This window comes from Capsicum annuum, chromosome 5 (assembly GCF_002878395.1).
Source record: "Capsicum annuum cultivar UCD-10X-F1 chromosome 5, UCD10Xv1.1, whole genome shotgun sequence".
NCBI classification, from domain to species: Eukaryota; Viridiplantae; Streptophyta; class Magnoliopsida; order Solanales; family Solanaceae; genus Capsicum; species Capsicum annuum.
The window spans coordinates 19,042,377-19,059,053 of NC_061115.1; the positions used below are offsets into that span (position 1 = coordinate 19,042,377).

Here is a 16,677-nt window from a genome sequence, read left to right on the forward strand (position 1 = left end):
TCATTATGTTGATGATCATCCTCTTTCTCTTTCTCACTCTCCAATTTCTCTTCTTTCTCACTTTCATTTTCTTCATCACCATCTACGGACCCTTGTCCACCTCCCTCAATATTGTTTTCACCTCTCTCCTCAGCTTCACTTTTCCCTAACTGAGATTATTCAGGAAGCTCCTTCGAATCCTTCTGTACTGTAGCCTTTTTTTTTAGTGGTCAGACGTTGATCTATTTTCACTTTCTTTTCTTTTGGGAGACATGTTTTACCTATAGACAAAGAAAAATAAAAATTACATTACAATTGATGTATGCATAGATTTTTAAAAATACATTACAAACACCACGAATACCGATACACCAACAGCCACCACCACAAACATCACCAACCAATGCCAACAAACAAACAAACACCACGAATACCGACACCACCGACAGCCACCACAAACACCACCAACCAATGCCACCACCAGTGCCACCACGACGACCACAAACACCACCACCAACACCCCCACCAACACCATCAAATAATACCAAGACAATCAACGGAACACTGTGACGCAAACTAGGGATTTCTCGTGTTCTTCCTACAATTTTACCATCAAAACTCAAAATTGTAAACCCATTCTCGAAGATAATATAACTAAAAGTTTTATTTTTTATCATTAACTTAAAAGCCCTTATTTTTTAGCAAAAAAAAAAACAAATATAGAGCTCTGTTCGAACTCTGTTTCCTATGAAGACAAAGAAAATGACTGATACAAGCAAGAATGAAGTCGAAAATAATACCCATGTGGTCAGAAATGAGAAAAAAAGCAATCTGTTGTGGAGGGTTGAGCAAATTTAGAGTAGTTATTGTCTGTACTGTATTGTTGAGTGAGAATGAGAGAGAAAGTATGAGACCTCGAGATTTGAAATGATGAAACATTTTGTATGGATTGATTTGTATTTTGAAAAAGAATGACAAGTAGTTTTAAAAATGTTAATTTGGTCTGAATTAATGTTAATTATTTTTAAAATCATAAAATATATTCGTAATTTTTAACCCTCTCATCATGCAATTGCCAAAAGGGTAATTCAATTGAAATTTTATAAAAACAATTGAAGTTGTAGTTGACCGAGTACTCTAGGAGGTGACCCTATGAAAACTCACCTCTGATCCTAGATTAATCAATTTAGGTACTCTTAGTCTAATATATGAACTCAATTGAAATTGTAAAAAAAAATGTTCAACATGTTGTGTCAGATTTCTCATTTGTTGTAAATTATCAATTAGATTAGGTAACAACAGATTACGAATCTAATGAAAATTATCAAACAGATTAAGTCATTTGTTGTGATAGATTACCCATCTGCTGTAAATTATCAAATGGATTGTCATATATCGCAACAGATTACCCATATGTTGTAAATTATCAAATAGGCGCTGCCATCTGTTGTGGCTGACCCTATGAGAACTCACCCCTAGTCCTATATTAATCGATAGTTTACCCTATGAGAACTCAACCCTAGTCCCAGATTATTCAATCAAGGTATTAGTACCCTAGTCCTAGATTAATCAATTAAGGTATTAGTTGAACATATGAGGTAGAAAGAATCGGTTTAGCTCAGAGTGATCGATCGACGACTCTGGTCAGGAGGAACGCAGTACCATCTCATCATGCAATTGACAAAAGACTCAATTGAAGTTGTGGTTAACCCTATGAGAACTCACATTCGATTAAGGTATTAGTCTAACGTATGAACTCAATTGAATTACATATAAGCAAATGTTCAACCTGTTGCAAAAAATGTATTTTCTGTTGTATCAAATCAAACAGATTATGTTATCCATTACAACATATTATGCATCTATTATAGACTATCAAACAAATTACGTCATTTGTTGCGACTGATCACGAATCTGTTGTAAACTATCAAACAGATTAAGTCATCTGTTCCGACAGATTACCCATATGTTGTAAATTATCAAATAGATTAAGTCATACGTTGTAATAGATTACTCATCTATTGTAAATTATCAAATATACACTGTCATCTATTGTAGTTGACATTATGAGAACTCATCCCTAGTCTTAGATTAATTAATTAAGGTATTAGTTGAACATATAAGGCAGCAAGAATCGGTTCGGCTCAAAGTGATCGATCGACGACTCTTATCGGGAGGAACACAATACCGTCTCATCATGCAATTGACAAAAGACTCAATTAAAGTTATGGTTGACCCTACGAGAACTCACCCCTAGTTCTAAATTATTCAATTAGGGTATTAGTACCCTACTCCTAGATTAATCAATTAAGGTATTAGTCTAACATATGAGGTAGTAAGAATTGGTTCGACTCAGAGTTATCGATCGACGACTCTAGTCGGGAGGAACGCAGTACCGTCTAATCATGCAATTGCCAAAAGACTCAATTGAAGTTGTAGTTGACCCTATGAGAACTCACCCCTAGTCCCAGATTAGTCAATTAAGGTATTAGGACCCTAGTCCTAGATTAGTCAATTAAGGTATTAGGACCCTAGTCCTAGATTAATCAATTAGTCTAACATATGAGGTAGTAAGAATCGACTCGGCTTAGAGTGATCGATCGACGACTCTGGTCGGGAGGAACGCAGTACCGTCTCATCATGCAATTGCCAAAAGACTCAATTAAAGTTGTATTTGACCCTATGAGAACTCACATTCAATTAAGGTATTAGTCTAACATATGAACTCAATTGAAATTATGTATAAATAATTTTTCAATATGTTGCAACAGATGTCTTTTCTATTGGATCAAATCAAACAGATTAGGTAGTCTGTTGCAACATATTACGCAACTATTATAAAATATCAAACAGATTACGTCATTTGTTGCGACAGATCACGAATCTATTATAAAATATCAAACAGATTAAGTCATCTATTGCACTTAAATGTTTATAGATCTTTTTTTTATAAAGAAATTTAGGTATTTTCTGTTTGAGATAAAATAGTTAAAAAACTAAGGCGGTAAAAAATATTACTTGGTACTACTTGGATAACTCAAAAATCTCCTGAGTAGGTAGTCTTATCTGGTCTTTTCAATGTCACCATCTCCTCGTGCCCCTCAAAAGTTATTAATAAATATTTAAAACCCTCCATATCTAAAACTTCTCTCTCCTTCAGCCATAAAGTAGTGTAGACTCAACTCATCACTCATCTTTATTCTTTATTCTCAATTATCTTTATTTTTTTTTCTTTTTTCCTCTATTTTCTCTCTTCTTTTGAATAAGGATCCTTTAGGATCTCAATCAGTCAATATCTTTTCTCGACTGAACTGAATGTTCTGATTCGTTTACTTTTTTGACATTGCAAGTATGGTTCACTGTTGCTCTTTTCATCTCGTCTTCTTTTTTGTATGTCATTTAAATTAGATATTTACATATGTTGCTATTAATGATTTACCCATTACCAGTTTTCTATTTATTGAGAAAATAGAAGTAAAGGTGACTTTTAAGTCTTGAATGAACGAACCATTATTTTTATTAAAATATGCGAAAAAAGTCATCTGTTGGGAGAACTTAAAAAGTCTTGTTATCAGTATTGTTTTTTTTATGTATTTTGTTTGGTACTTTGGTGGTGCTGTTGTTGGGGATGGTGGTTGTGTTGAAACATGTGATATTTATGTTGTAGATGGTGTTGGAACATATGGTGTTGTTTTGTTTGTTTCTTTGTTGTTGATGCTGTTGGTGGTGGTGTTGCAACAGTTTACTCAATTGTTGCAACTGATGAATCAACTGTTGGAATAGACGGAGCAACTGTTTGAAGAAATCAAACCTGTAGCAAGGATGGTTTGATTTATTCCAACAGATGACCCATCTGTTGTAATATGTCATCCATCATTTACAAACGATGCCTCATCGGTTGAACAGATGGGTAATCTATTGTATTATATTGGTCATCTGTTGATTCACTTAATTTTGTGTTACCCTTTTGTAATTTCTTTTTGTTCTCTTATTTTACATCAAATGTATTTCTCTTGTTTGCAGATAAAAGGAAGTGAAATTGGATCCACTTTTGCCCGGCCAGCATTAAAGGCTAAAGTAAAGATGGGTTCGGAGGAATAAGATGCTTGCAGATGGAACCACTTCATATGTGGGAGGTATGTATTACTGATCAACCTATCATGAAAACACACATCTAGTATAATGATTTTGTGAATGTTTGTTCTATACCTATTAGGCATTAATCCTTCAAACAAGAAATGAGTTTTTACAGTTAAGATTGTTAGGTTCAAACTGGTAAGGCTGAGGGACCAAGATGGTGGTGTCGATACCCCATTAGAATTTAATGATGGTTCATGCTCATATTTTTGTGTTAAGTTTGGTGAAGGGTTCAATTTTTTGGCTGCAGTGTAAATATCCAATAGTGACTGGACTGATTTTAATGGCGCAATGGACTTGTAGAAAGGCCTTCGAAGCCTTGCACTTCAACAAACAACGATGGATCTAATAGAAATTTTCCTGATCTAAATTTATATGGATAGGCTGTTGGAGGAGACTATTATACAGTAGAAGGTGTTTGGGGGAAAACCTGTGTAGAAAGAGGGAGGTTGAGAAGGTCATATATCGTCTCAGTCCTTGTTTAAGAGGATACACAGGGTTGGAAGGAAAGTGTAGCGAAATTAGCTTATGAAATTGACATGAAAAATGAAAAAACTGGATGAGATGCGAATGCGAAAGTGTATCCAAAAATGAAAATCCATCAGTCGTTGAAGAAAAAAAAGAATGGTCAAGTGGAATTGAGTTGGTCATTGAGGCCACGCTCGCTAGTTGCATTCTCGAGCAAAGTGTCCAGCTTCAGTCCTGTTGACCATTCTTTTTTTTTCATCGACTGACAGATTTTTATATTTTGATACACTTCCACATTTGAAGGTCATCCATTTTTCTCATTTTTAATGTGAATTTCATTATCCAATTCGCTACACTTTCCTTCCTACCCTATGTTTCCTCTTAAACAAGGTCTGAGATGATATATGGCCTTTTCCACCTCCCCCTTCGTGCATAGGTATTCTCCCAAGCACCTTGTGCTGTAAAAAAGTCTCCTCCACTAATTCATCCATATAAATTTGGACCAGGGGAATTTCTATTGGTTCTATCGTTGTTTGCTGCATTGTGAGGCTTCGAAGTCCTTTCAAGAAGTCCATTGTGCCATTAAAACCGGTCCAATCACTATTGAATATTTACACTGCCGCCAAAAATTTGAACCCTTCCCCAAACTTGACACAAAAACATGTACATGAATCATCACTAAATTTTAACGGGGTATCGACACCACCATCTTGGAACCCTCAGCCTTATCAGTTCGCACCTATCAAACTAAACTGTACAATGTAGGATCTTATTTAAAGGATTAGTGTCTAATCGGTAAAAAACTGCATTCACAAAATCATTGCACTTTATGTGTGTCTTCACGATAGCCTGATCAATAATATACATAACAAGCACGCATGAAAATGGGATCCATTGCACGCATCTTATTCTTCCTATCCCATCAGGACATGTCAGACAGTGTTGTTTATTCATCTGCACGAATGTGATGACTACTACTAAAATGGAGGTGTGAAGAGTCGTGACTTTTTATCTTAACACATTCAAAAAAGTTGATGAATCGAAATCTCCATCTTTTGCAACTGACGAATTATCTGTTGGAAGAAATCAAAACATCTCCTCCAACATATGGCCTATCTGTCGCAACAGATAATCTATATGTTGCAACAGATGGTAAATCTGTTGCGATAGACCAGACTTTTTTTCTTTTTATTCATTTGCACGTATGTGATTACTTTTTGCTAAAAATATTTGTTTTAATTTAGTTTTCCTATTTATAAAATCAAGGGAGTTTTATTATATTCTTCCAAGATTACCCCTATTATGAAATGAGTACATAAAGTATATTATTCACATTTATACTTTCAAATCATAATTAATAAGGACAATTTGGTGAAATAATCACCTAGTTTATATTTTTATTATTTGGTGTGCCGGTGTGCCAAGCCCATAGGGCCCAACTAATAAGTAACGGAGGGACTATTAAAAAGAGGTGAAGACTTTTTATCTAACACATTCAAAACAGCTAATGAACCGAATACTCCATCTGTTGAAACTGAAACTGAAACTGATGAATTAGCTGGTAGAAGATATCATAACATCTCATCAAACTTACACTGTCCATCTGTCGCAACAGATAATACATAAGTTACATCAGATGTCTTATCTGTTGCATATACAAACCATCTATTGAAACAGATGGTAAATTTGTTTTAACAGTAGTCTGTTGCACATTCAATCCATCTATTGCAACAGATGCTAAATCTGTTAAAAATGCTGGACGATCTGTTGCAACAACTCAATAATAACGGCTTTTATCGAGTCTCAAACTGTTATGAAAAGGTGAGAAGTAATTAGTGTAAAAGAAAAGTTACGACTTTTCACAAAAAACAAAATTCCACCAGTTTGACAGGAATTAATACAATGGAGCTGAACAGTCTTTCCTTTTGGCCTGACAGGTCCAGATTATAGGTTCCTCCTTAATCTTCATTCAACTTTATTTATTTCTTGCATTTTTTTCCTTTCGTGTGACATCTTCAACCACTTCTCTTCAAAGCGCATATTCCTTTCTCGTTAAGGCAAGTTTTTTTCTGGTGTAAATTTATCAGTTGGTCGTATACGTTGTATTACAATTTAAACTTTTTTTCTTTACATTTGTCAATTCATGCGTGTTCTAGATATGACTGGTCCTTTTTCGGACATTGTTATTCTACGCGAAATAGTGCGAGAACTTCAAAGGCAGGTTAATGACCTGCAGAGCGAGTTGGTCGCTGAGAGAGCGACGATGTTCAGAGAGATACAGAGGCTGATGGGAGCCCTGCTGCTTCGAGTTGATTGGCCAGCTGTCATTAATGATGATGATGATAATAATAATATTTAGGATGTGTTTTTTCTTTTAGCGTATGTATTTTAATTTTTCTATATTGTATCTATACCTAATGTATTTTATTTTTCATTTAATAAAAAATTTACTTTTAGTCTAACTTTGACTTTGCCGTTTTAATTCTTATTCAATTTTTATTCTGTCTATTTCTTCTAATCTAATAAATGTTAACATGTCGACGGTTGGAGACAATGTTGAATCCAGTAGCACTAGCAATTTTAGCTTTTGAGTTCTTTCAACAAATGGATCATGTGTTGGAACCGATTGGTCATCTGTTGGGTTTCAATAGATTATCCATCTGTTTCGACAGATTTGTCATTTGTTGGAGGAAAGCATTTCAATTGTTTGTGCAACTGTTGAGAATAATTATGATCTGCTGTATTATTTAGTTCATGTTTTGCCTCTTTTTATTGATGCACAAGTTATTTAAAAAAAATATTTATATATAATAAATGATAATATTAGGTTCACAATAATGAGTTAAATATATAAAAGTTCACTACAAACAAACAAACAACAACACAAGTTTTTGCAATTACAACGATTATGGTGGATTATGATTCGGGCATGTAGTTCTTTTATGGCCAGCGCACTTGCATATGAAGCACTTGTTTCTTCTTGATGAAAATGATTCTTCAACTCCACGCCTCCTTTTATAATTCCCGATTTGATAGTGCTCGGATCAATACATGGAGGAGGTATTAATCTCCCCATAAGCTCTATTGGAACAACTCAAGATTCTTCAGGAGGCACCGGAGTAATATGCCCACTATATGCCATTTCATAGTTTTCCACCAAATAATATTGAGAGGAGTGCTCGTAAACTTCAGGTCTATATCTATGGCCGTATTGAGCTAGAAGGGCTCCCATAGCATGTGGACAAGGTATTTTGTCCAAGTCAAAAACTCTACACATATAAGATCTTGTTTGAAGATCGACCGTGGCAACATCACCATGATCGGTGATACAAAATTTGTAATCTACTATTTTATGAGAGAATAACCTATTCCCCAAACTGATGTTCGTTGATATTTTCTTTTCGATCTCGAGAACAAATGGAGTTTTTTTCTGGGCACTTGAACTGCACACGCCTTTCGTTAAAAAAATCGCTATACTTCTCACTTATTTTTTCAAACATAGCCTTGATGGGAAATTCTCTTTCATCACCAAATAATGTATTCACCGATTCAGCTATGTTTGATGTCATAATATTGTACCTATAGAAAAAAATCACTTAGTACGACATCAAACTAAACTTGTAAATCAAACAAGACATTAAATTCATAAGAATGTACCAATTTGCTGGACAGAATGCTCGGCTCTATCTCTCGAAGCCGACACGTGCGAGAAATTTTGCTACCTTGGGATTCACATCCTCTATTTGATTGAAATGGTCTAAAAACTCCTCTCTACTATATGCTTTAGCTGCTCTGTAAAAAAAGGCGACGACCCTTTCATTGTGATAGTTGTTTCGAATGTTCTCTCCAAGATGCCTGATGCAACAACCAAAGTAAGCTGAAGTGAAGAAAAGCGAACCCATCTCTGGAATACTTGGATGCCTATCCGATACAAAACACAACTCTTCGGTATCTTCGACGCAGCGTCGCAGTTGTTCAAAAAAAAATCCATAAGAGGCATCACATTCCCTGTTCGCTACACAAAAAGCGATAGGAAAGATGTGATTCTCCGCATCCTATGCCACCGCCGCTAGCAGAACTCCATTATACCTGCTCCTCAAAAAGGTACCGTCGACGGCTATGCCTTTTCTCAAATGTCGAAAACCTTAAATTCGAGCACCATAGGATACAAAAAAGTACTTGAACTTTCCGTTTTCATCCAGATGCAATGTCGTCTTACTTCTGAGATTTGTGGACTCAATCATGTAATGGTAAGCATCCAAGACTTCATACCCATGCTCGAGTGTCCCCCTAACCAGGTCCTTGGCAATCCCCATGGCCGTATATACCTTTCAATAACTTACCAGGACACCCAAAACCGTAAGGAGTTGATTTGACATAAGCCTTGTTGAAGGGCCTTTGGCATCGGGGAAACTACTCCTAAAATATTCACCGAGTACCTTTGTCGTGGCGTAAGGATTTTGGTTCGAAATGTGCTCCGAACCACATGTGTGATGCTTTTCATGTTTATGAAAGACGAATCTGTCAGAACTTGCATACTTAACCGCTCTCAACCACCACTTACAGTTCGAATTAGCACATTTGAAGCAAAAGACACTTCTCGAATTAATCACCTTCTTTATTCTGAAATCTTTTTTCAAGCAAGAAATAAACAAAGTGTTAGATAGTTCATTCTTGTCCTTGTATGACATTCCAATAAAAAAGTCGGTCCCGTTGTCTTGAAGATTTCTAGATTTTTTCGATTGAGAAGAACTGCACATCGTATTGGTCATATCAACGGGTGCAGGTATTGATCATCATCTGGAATATTCATGTCTAGATCATCTAACCTATCATCAAAGAATTCTTTTTCTTTTTCTTCTTCTTCTTCTTTTTCTTCTTCTTCTTCTTCTTCTTCTTCTTCTTCTGTGTTCTGGTTCTCATTCTCTCTCATTTTTTCAATCATGTACATCCTTGACTCCGGCCTGGTTGAATCACTTAGATAAGCACGCAACCGAACCTGATCGGTTATCTTGAAAGACAGTACCCTCTGATTTTCAAAGGAGTTGTACATGTAGCTGATGGTGAATTCTTCCGATTGACAATTTAGTTCACAAAAGCTGATGATTAAGTTCACAAAATCATCATACGAAACATTACTTTGGACTGTCATAGCTATCGTCTCTAGCATTTCACCCCCCTTCTAGCGCCATACATATCGATTGCTCTTCTCGACTCATTGACCATGACAATCCACCCCTATTGTTATTAATCCCTCCATTAGTGGTACCTAAATAAAGTCATTTATTAAAATAAATTGATAGTGATTTCATAGTACCGTGAATGAATCCCAATAGATGTGTTATCTATTGCAACAGGTAAGTGATGAGTCACAACAGATTCTTACCTATTGGGATTCATGTTACGATCCTAAATATCTGTTGCAACAGATGAAACGCCTGTTGGAATTAATGTTACAACTAAATCACCTTTGTAGCTGATTCCAACATATGAGTGACAGTTGCAACAGATAATTAACCTGCTGCGACAGATGACTTACCTGTTGCAACTGGTTATTAATCTGTTGTAACCTATGTAGGAATCATGTTCAGGTTCTATTGCAACAGATATGTCAAATGTTGCAACAGATGACCCATCTATTTAAACATGAATTCAACATATCAGTCTTTCGTTGAAACAGATGTCTCATCTGTCGCAACAGATGATTTATCTGTTTAAATAGATGGATTTTATGTTGGATTCATGATTGGGTTCCATCCATTGTTGGAAAACAACAACATAATAGCAGTTACCCAGATGACAAATTCAACTAAAATCATAATTTGACTTACCAAAGTCTCCGATGAAGTAATGCCAAAGTGAAAAGTGATGTTAGAAACAAAATTTAACCTAAGAAGTTGGTCAAATAGTAACAGTAGTGGTAACAACAACAACAACAAATGGTCAACAAGAACAAGATGAAGATGATAATGAAGTAGAAGATGATGATAATGAAGCAGAAGATGATGATAATGAAGCAGAAGATGATGAATGAAGCAGCTGCAGCAATGAACAACAAAAATTGTTAAGAGAGAGAAAACAACAATGGGTGAGAAGAGAGAGAAAAACGTCTTTTTTCCCTTCGTTTTCCGTTATATAGGCCAACATTTGGATCAAAGTGTAAATTTAAAAATTTGTGGGTTATTTTCAAACTTCTCCAATTTTCTTAATCCATAATAAAGTAATTGTCACCTCCACCTAATGATTAAAACTTGTGTTACCTACTCCTCATTTTAAAACTCTTTTGTCACCTGTGACCCAAAACCCCAAGTAGCTCTTTATCTTAATTCTCGAATAGTTACCGTATTTAGCTCTTTATCTTAATTCTCGAATAGTTACCGTATTTGTTTATTTGACAAATACTTATCCATTGTTGTAGATTGACAAAACAAGCCCACTTAAATTATATATCGATAATATATGAAATTTTCATACGATAATGATAAAATTTAATATGTTAGAACAAGTTATTTGTTATTCATTCGAGATAAACAATTGTTATTTATTATTGGTTATCTTTTAATTGACTAGATCGTATATATGTATTTCACTTTGGAGTATAATTTAGTGATTAATAAAGTGTATTTAAAATTATGATATTTCAGGCTCAAATCTCAACTGAGGCAATAATACTTCATAGTTTCCATTCATTTAAATAAAATTACGTGATATTTATATCGATAAAAAGCAGATATAAACCTTAAAGAATCAGTCGAGGTGCACAAAAACTATCATGAATACATAAGATATAATTACATGATACTTATATCGGTAAATAAAATATATACCTTAAAGAATAATCGAGGTGCAAAAAAATACTATTAATACACAAGATACTTCAGAATGACCCCTGTAATGTGCGATTTAAATTAGTCGAGATTTTAAATGCGGACACTAAACACTGAGTGAAAAAAAAAGATATAAAACTCTTTTTTTTTTTTGTTTTTTTATGAAAGGCAATAAAGAAAAGGAAGAACCTTCTTACAAGCCAAATAACCCCAAATCCCAAAAAACCAAAACCACTTTTTTCATAGTATACCATTTGATAGACATTTGACAGCACTTCAGCAACTGCACTGTCTCAGTACTCTGCGAACCAAACATCCACAAGAAACCAAACCACAAAATTCTCCCTATATATATCTTATCTCTTCTTCTTTACTCCATCTATCCTATTTTTTATATGTTGAAGTTGGAATTTGAGAGATATTTTGATATAGACATGGGGTTGGTAGTTGAAATGTGTTGTAACTCAAGGTTGGTTTTGTTGTATAGGAAGAGGAAGTTGAGGAGCACTTTCTTGAAATTCAAAGCACAATTCTTGAATCAAAAGAAGAAGAACAACAAGTTGAGTTTTCACTATGATCCTTTAAGTTATGCACTCAACTTTGACAATGGCAACTTTGGTTTCTTTTGCTTGTAATATTTATTATCACTTAACCCCACCCCCACCCCAACAACCCCCAACCCCACCAAAAACATTATGAAGAATTTTGATGTCTTTTTTTTCATATGGTTAGTTGCTGACAAGTTTAATTTTCTCTAGCTAGCTTTAAAATGATGTAAGGAGGACTAATGACAAGTTTAAGAAGTGCTTTGTATATTATGTTTGTGTATGTCTAGTTCAATTTTTCAACTTAATGGTAGATTAATCTTTATTAATATCTATTTTTTTTTCAAGAATTTTGATGTTTTTAGATGACAAGTTTAATTCCTCTCTAGCTAGCTTCAAAAGGTTAATTATATTCCTCTATACTTTAACTTAGTATTCTAGATGAATATTTTATTAATTTGTCACATGAGTTGGATATGTGAAGGGGAAAAAAGCATATGCATTAGTAGCTTCTTCGCATAATTAATTAATTACTATTTATTAGATTTTGTCAAAAATTGTGATGTTGATATTTTTAGATGACTTGTTTAGTTCTTTTCCAGCTTCAAAATGTTGGATTTTCTATTCTATTTCTAGTTTATTTTCAACTTAATGGTAGACTAATCTAGACTAATCTTTGTTACCCCTTTTGTCACATGAACTAATGTGCAAAAAAAAAAATCTGCGCACTAGCCACTAGTGAATTCTTTGTTTAATTAAGGTAATTCGAATATTACAAGGTATGTTCTACCATCTCTAAACCAAGAAAAAGGAAATTGTTAAAGAGAAATGAAATATTAAAAACATTTCTTTTGTTGTTAATTAATGTGTTTTTTTTTGGTGAAGGTTAATTAATGTGTTAATATAACGACTCTGGTATAATTATTAAGGTAGTTTTTTTTTTTTTTTTTGGATCTAGGTTTGTATTGATTTATCTCGTGAGTTTTAAATTCGGAAAGGGTCCCGATATTTGATTCTGAATTATTGAATAAATTTTTTAGCTTCTTTTCTTCATTTTAATGTGTGATTCGCCTAAGATGTAATATACAATATTGAATTAGTGGCGTAATATAACTTCTATAGTTAAATAGAAAAAATAATAATTACTCTCTTCATTTCAAATTATTCGTTTCAAATTGAGATGACATATTAATTAAGAAAAATAATTAATAACATGACTAATTTATCATAGTACTCCTATTAAATGATATTTATATTTTAATTTGAAGAAAAAATAATTAATGCAAAGGGTAAAACATGAATTTTTTTTTTTCATCTTTTCTTAATTAATAAAAAAAGACAAGTAAAATGGAAAATCAAATTAAAAAATTTGAGACTAAGGAAATATCTATTTAGAGACATACTAGTAGCAATAAATTTAGTAACTACTCCCTCCATTTCATTTTATTCGTTCCAAATTTTTTAATTTGTTGTTTTATTTTACTTGTTCGTTTTTACTTATCAAGACAAAATAATTTTTTTTCTCATTATACCCTTAGTGTAATTGATTACTACTTATTATTAGCATTTTTGAAAAATATTGTAAAGGAGAAGTGTCATTAAGAGTACACCATTAAAAATATAAATGATGCTTTAGTATTAGCCATTCATCAATATTGAAACTAACAATAAGACACAATTAAGAGGGGTAAAATGGTAAAGTTATATTATCAATCATTGTTTTTTTAATAGTTGTGTCATCCTAAATTGGAACGGATAAAATAGGACGGAGGGAGTAATATTTTATTTTTTAAAAATTGTCTTATAAAAGGACAACATTTTCCGTTTCATTTAAAAAATTAAGGAACTTTGACTAACTAGCTATAAGATAAAACCATTGTGAAGTTTTGTTTTTATGAAAAAAATACAAATTACTCATTGTCTTTTCTATTTTGGAATCTTTCAAAGAAAAAGATATTTTGCCTTATGGAATCAGTTGAAGAATCTGATCCTTTTTGAGATCATCAGCTTTTCAAGTCAATAAAAAGCTTATCAAGCTTCCTATTCAAGTAGTATTGAAAACTTTAAGTTTGAAATATTTTTGTTAAATAAATTTCATTGAAGGTTCATAATCAATATTTGAATTGATCATGAAGTTGAAATATTTCTCTTTTTAAAAAATTTACATTTTATAATGCTTTTTCCTCTTAGATTTCAAGAAGATAATGTCAAGTTTTTTCGGTACTAACGACTCGTAATGCTAAGAAGATCAACAAGACATCACATATATTGAGATGCCTTTGCAGTACTAAGGACTCTTGATTCAAGGAAGAAGATCAACTAGACATCACATATATTGAGACGCCTCTTCAGTGCTAACGACTCTTAATGTCAAGCAGAATCACATATAATGAGATGTTTTTTCAGCACTAACGATTCATAATGTCATGAAGAGGATTAAGTAGACATCACATATATTGAGACGAAAGAAGTAATTAAATGGAATCGTCGAATTATTTTTCCCTACTTTTTTCTTTTTAAAAAATAATTAAAGTTTAGGGCAAACAACATAAATTTCATCAGTTTGGAGTTTAATTACACAAAATTTTGATATTTCGCATAATTAATGAAAATCTCGATTTTGAGTCTGTTGACATACATGATTAGCTTCCGATAAATTCAACGAAGACACGTTTTTAGTTGTAAAGATACATAATTAGCTTTAGATACATTTTTTTCGATTTTGGGTCTGTCGAGATATATAATTAGCCCTTGATACATCCAACGACGATACATGATTAGTTGAAATTTTTATAATTACTTTGTAAGGATAAAAATTTGTGTAAATATGACAAGTTAAGGTGTTTGTTTATTGTTCATTTTTTTTGTAAAGTTTATCCATCAATTTGAGCGGCCCAAAGTGCACATACGGAAAGTAAGGGAATATTGGGTTTTGTTCAATCATTTTCAATAGATAGACCACTATCTGTTGTGGTCCTTATTCTAAAACCTTCATGAAAAAGGCTCTTAGGCCCCTTTCAAATGAATACTTGTGGGATTTTTTTGACATAAATTTAGATTAATTGAGTCACAAAGCGGATATTAAACATCGAATAAAGATTTTCCTTATACCACTTGTAATTGTGTAAATTTTAATCCAAGAACCTTAAGAATATATGTTTAAATAACTCAAATTATGTATTTTGACGTTTATACTTTAGATCCCATCAAATAAAATAGAGGGGCGGAGAATAAATATTATATGCATATAACAAAATTTTAAGCGAATATATGTAGATTTTTAGGTATCAACTAGCTGGAGTATGTAGATACGTGGTCGTTTAATTATCGAGATCAGATAGATAAAAGGTATTTCACGGTTCGAATATCCTATGAGATTATTTTCCTTTAAAATGATCAGTAATATTTTAAGGAAAGTAAGGGTATGGAACAGGTAAATCTCCTTCTATATATGAAAAAAAAATGTACATTCAATCAAATATTGATAATCTTTTATATAAAACGTTTTCAGATAATTTAATGTGACATAGCATAAAAATGACTCTACTTTTAAAAACTAAAAATTACACAAATACACAACTTATGTTTTTAATATCACAAAAAATTCCAACTCCCTAAACATATTATAAAAATCCCAACATATACACAGAATGCTATGTATATGTCGGCTATGTTATTATATTAATAGGAAGAGAGAGTAAAGTAATTAAAAAAGTGGGAGAGAGTGTAATTACCTCAAAAAGGGTTAGTATTTATGTTATTTATACTTTTAAATATTAAACTGCCCATCACAATTGATGTGGGCCGTAATTTGTAATGTAGGCTAAGGCTGATTTACACAAATGGCCACTCTAGGCCCTCATTTAAATTTTCTACCAATTTCAACACTTTATGCAAATTCAACTCTTGCAACTTTCAAAATATTAGATTGTCGTCTAATTTCTACTATGGTTCAAATGTATCTCAAAAGATATACAGTTTGTTCGAAAGGAATTTTTGTATGTGGTCTAAAAGGTTCACAAATTACAAGAAAAATAAAAAAAGATTATTTACTAAATTAGCGTCTGTAAATGAGATATTTGGCGAACTTTTTTGTACGTTTATGAATTATGATGTAGAAATCTAAAAGATGTAGTGCTTTGGAGCCTTGATATGAAAATATTTTGATAGGGTGCGCTATCCCTGAATGGTCCTAACTGGTGCAAATTCGAATTAATGAACTCTAATACGAGCCCGGACACCGAATGAGATACCAAAAGAAAAAGATTTTGATTATTTCCTCATATTCTCTTTTAAATGAATTTCCATCTTAACCTTTCTGAATCCTAATTTAGAAAAGTTTATATAAAATTGTATATTCACATTCTTATTCTAATTCCATTTTTAATTTTTATATATAATAGAGTTGAGCAACTAAGGGTCCATAGCTCAGTGGTAGAGCATTTGACTGCAGATCAAGAGGTCACCGGTTCGAACCCGGTTGGGCCCTTTTTATTGAATTTTTTTGTGCCTTTTTTCTCTGCTTCTCTTTTCCAATTTTTGGTAAATTGTGAAAGCTAATAATCATCTGAGGGATTTTAAATATTGACAGTGAACCCCCTTCAGTTATGTTCACTTATGAACCCCCTTCGTGAATATCCTGACTCCGTCACTGTCAATGGCTGATATGAGTTGTTGGAACTATATATTTATTTGGTGTTAAGGTTCTTCCATGTGCTTTG

At 33.0% G+C, this 16,677-nt stretch overlaps 1 non-coding gene across 1 annotated transcript; it reads left to right on the forward strand.

Annotated features, from left to right (window-relative positions):
• Positions 1–16,373: 16,373 nt before the first annotated feature.
• Positions 16,374–16,445, forward strand: TRNAC-GCA. The gene has a single exon. It is a non-coding gene; the product is annotated as a tRNA-Cys (tRNA).
• Positions 16,446–16,677: the final 232 nt, after the last annotated feature.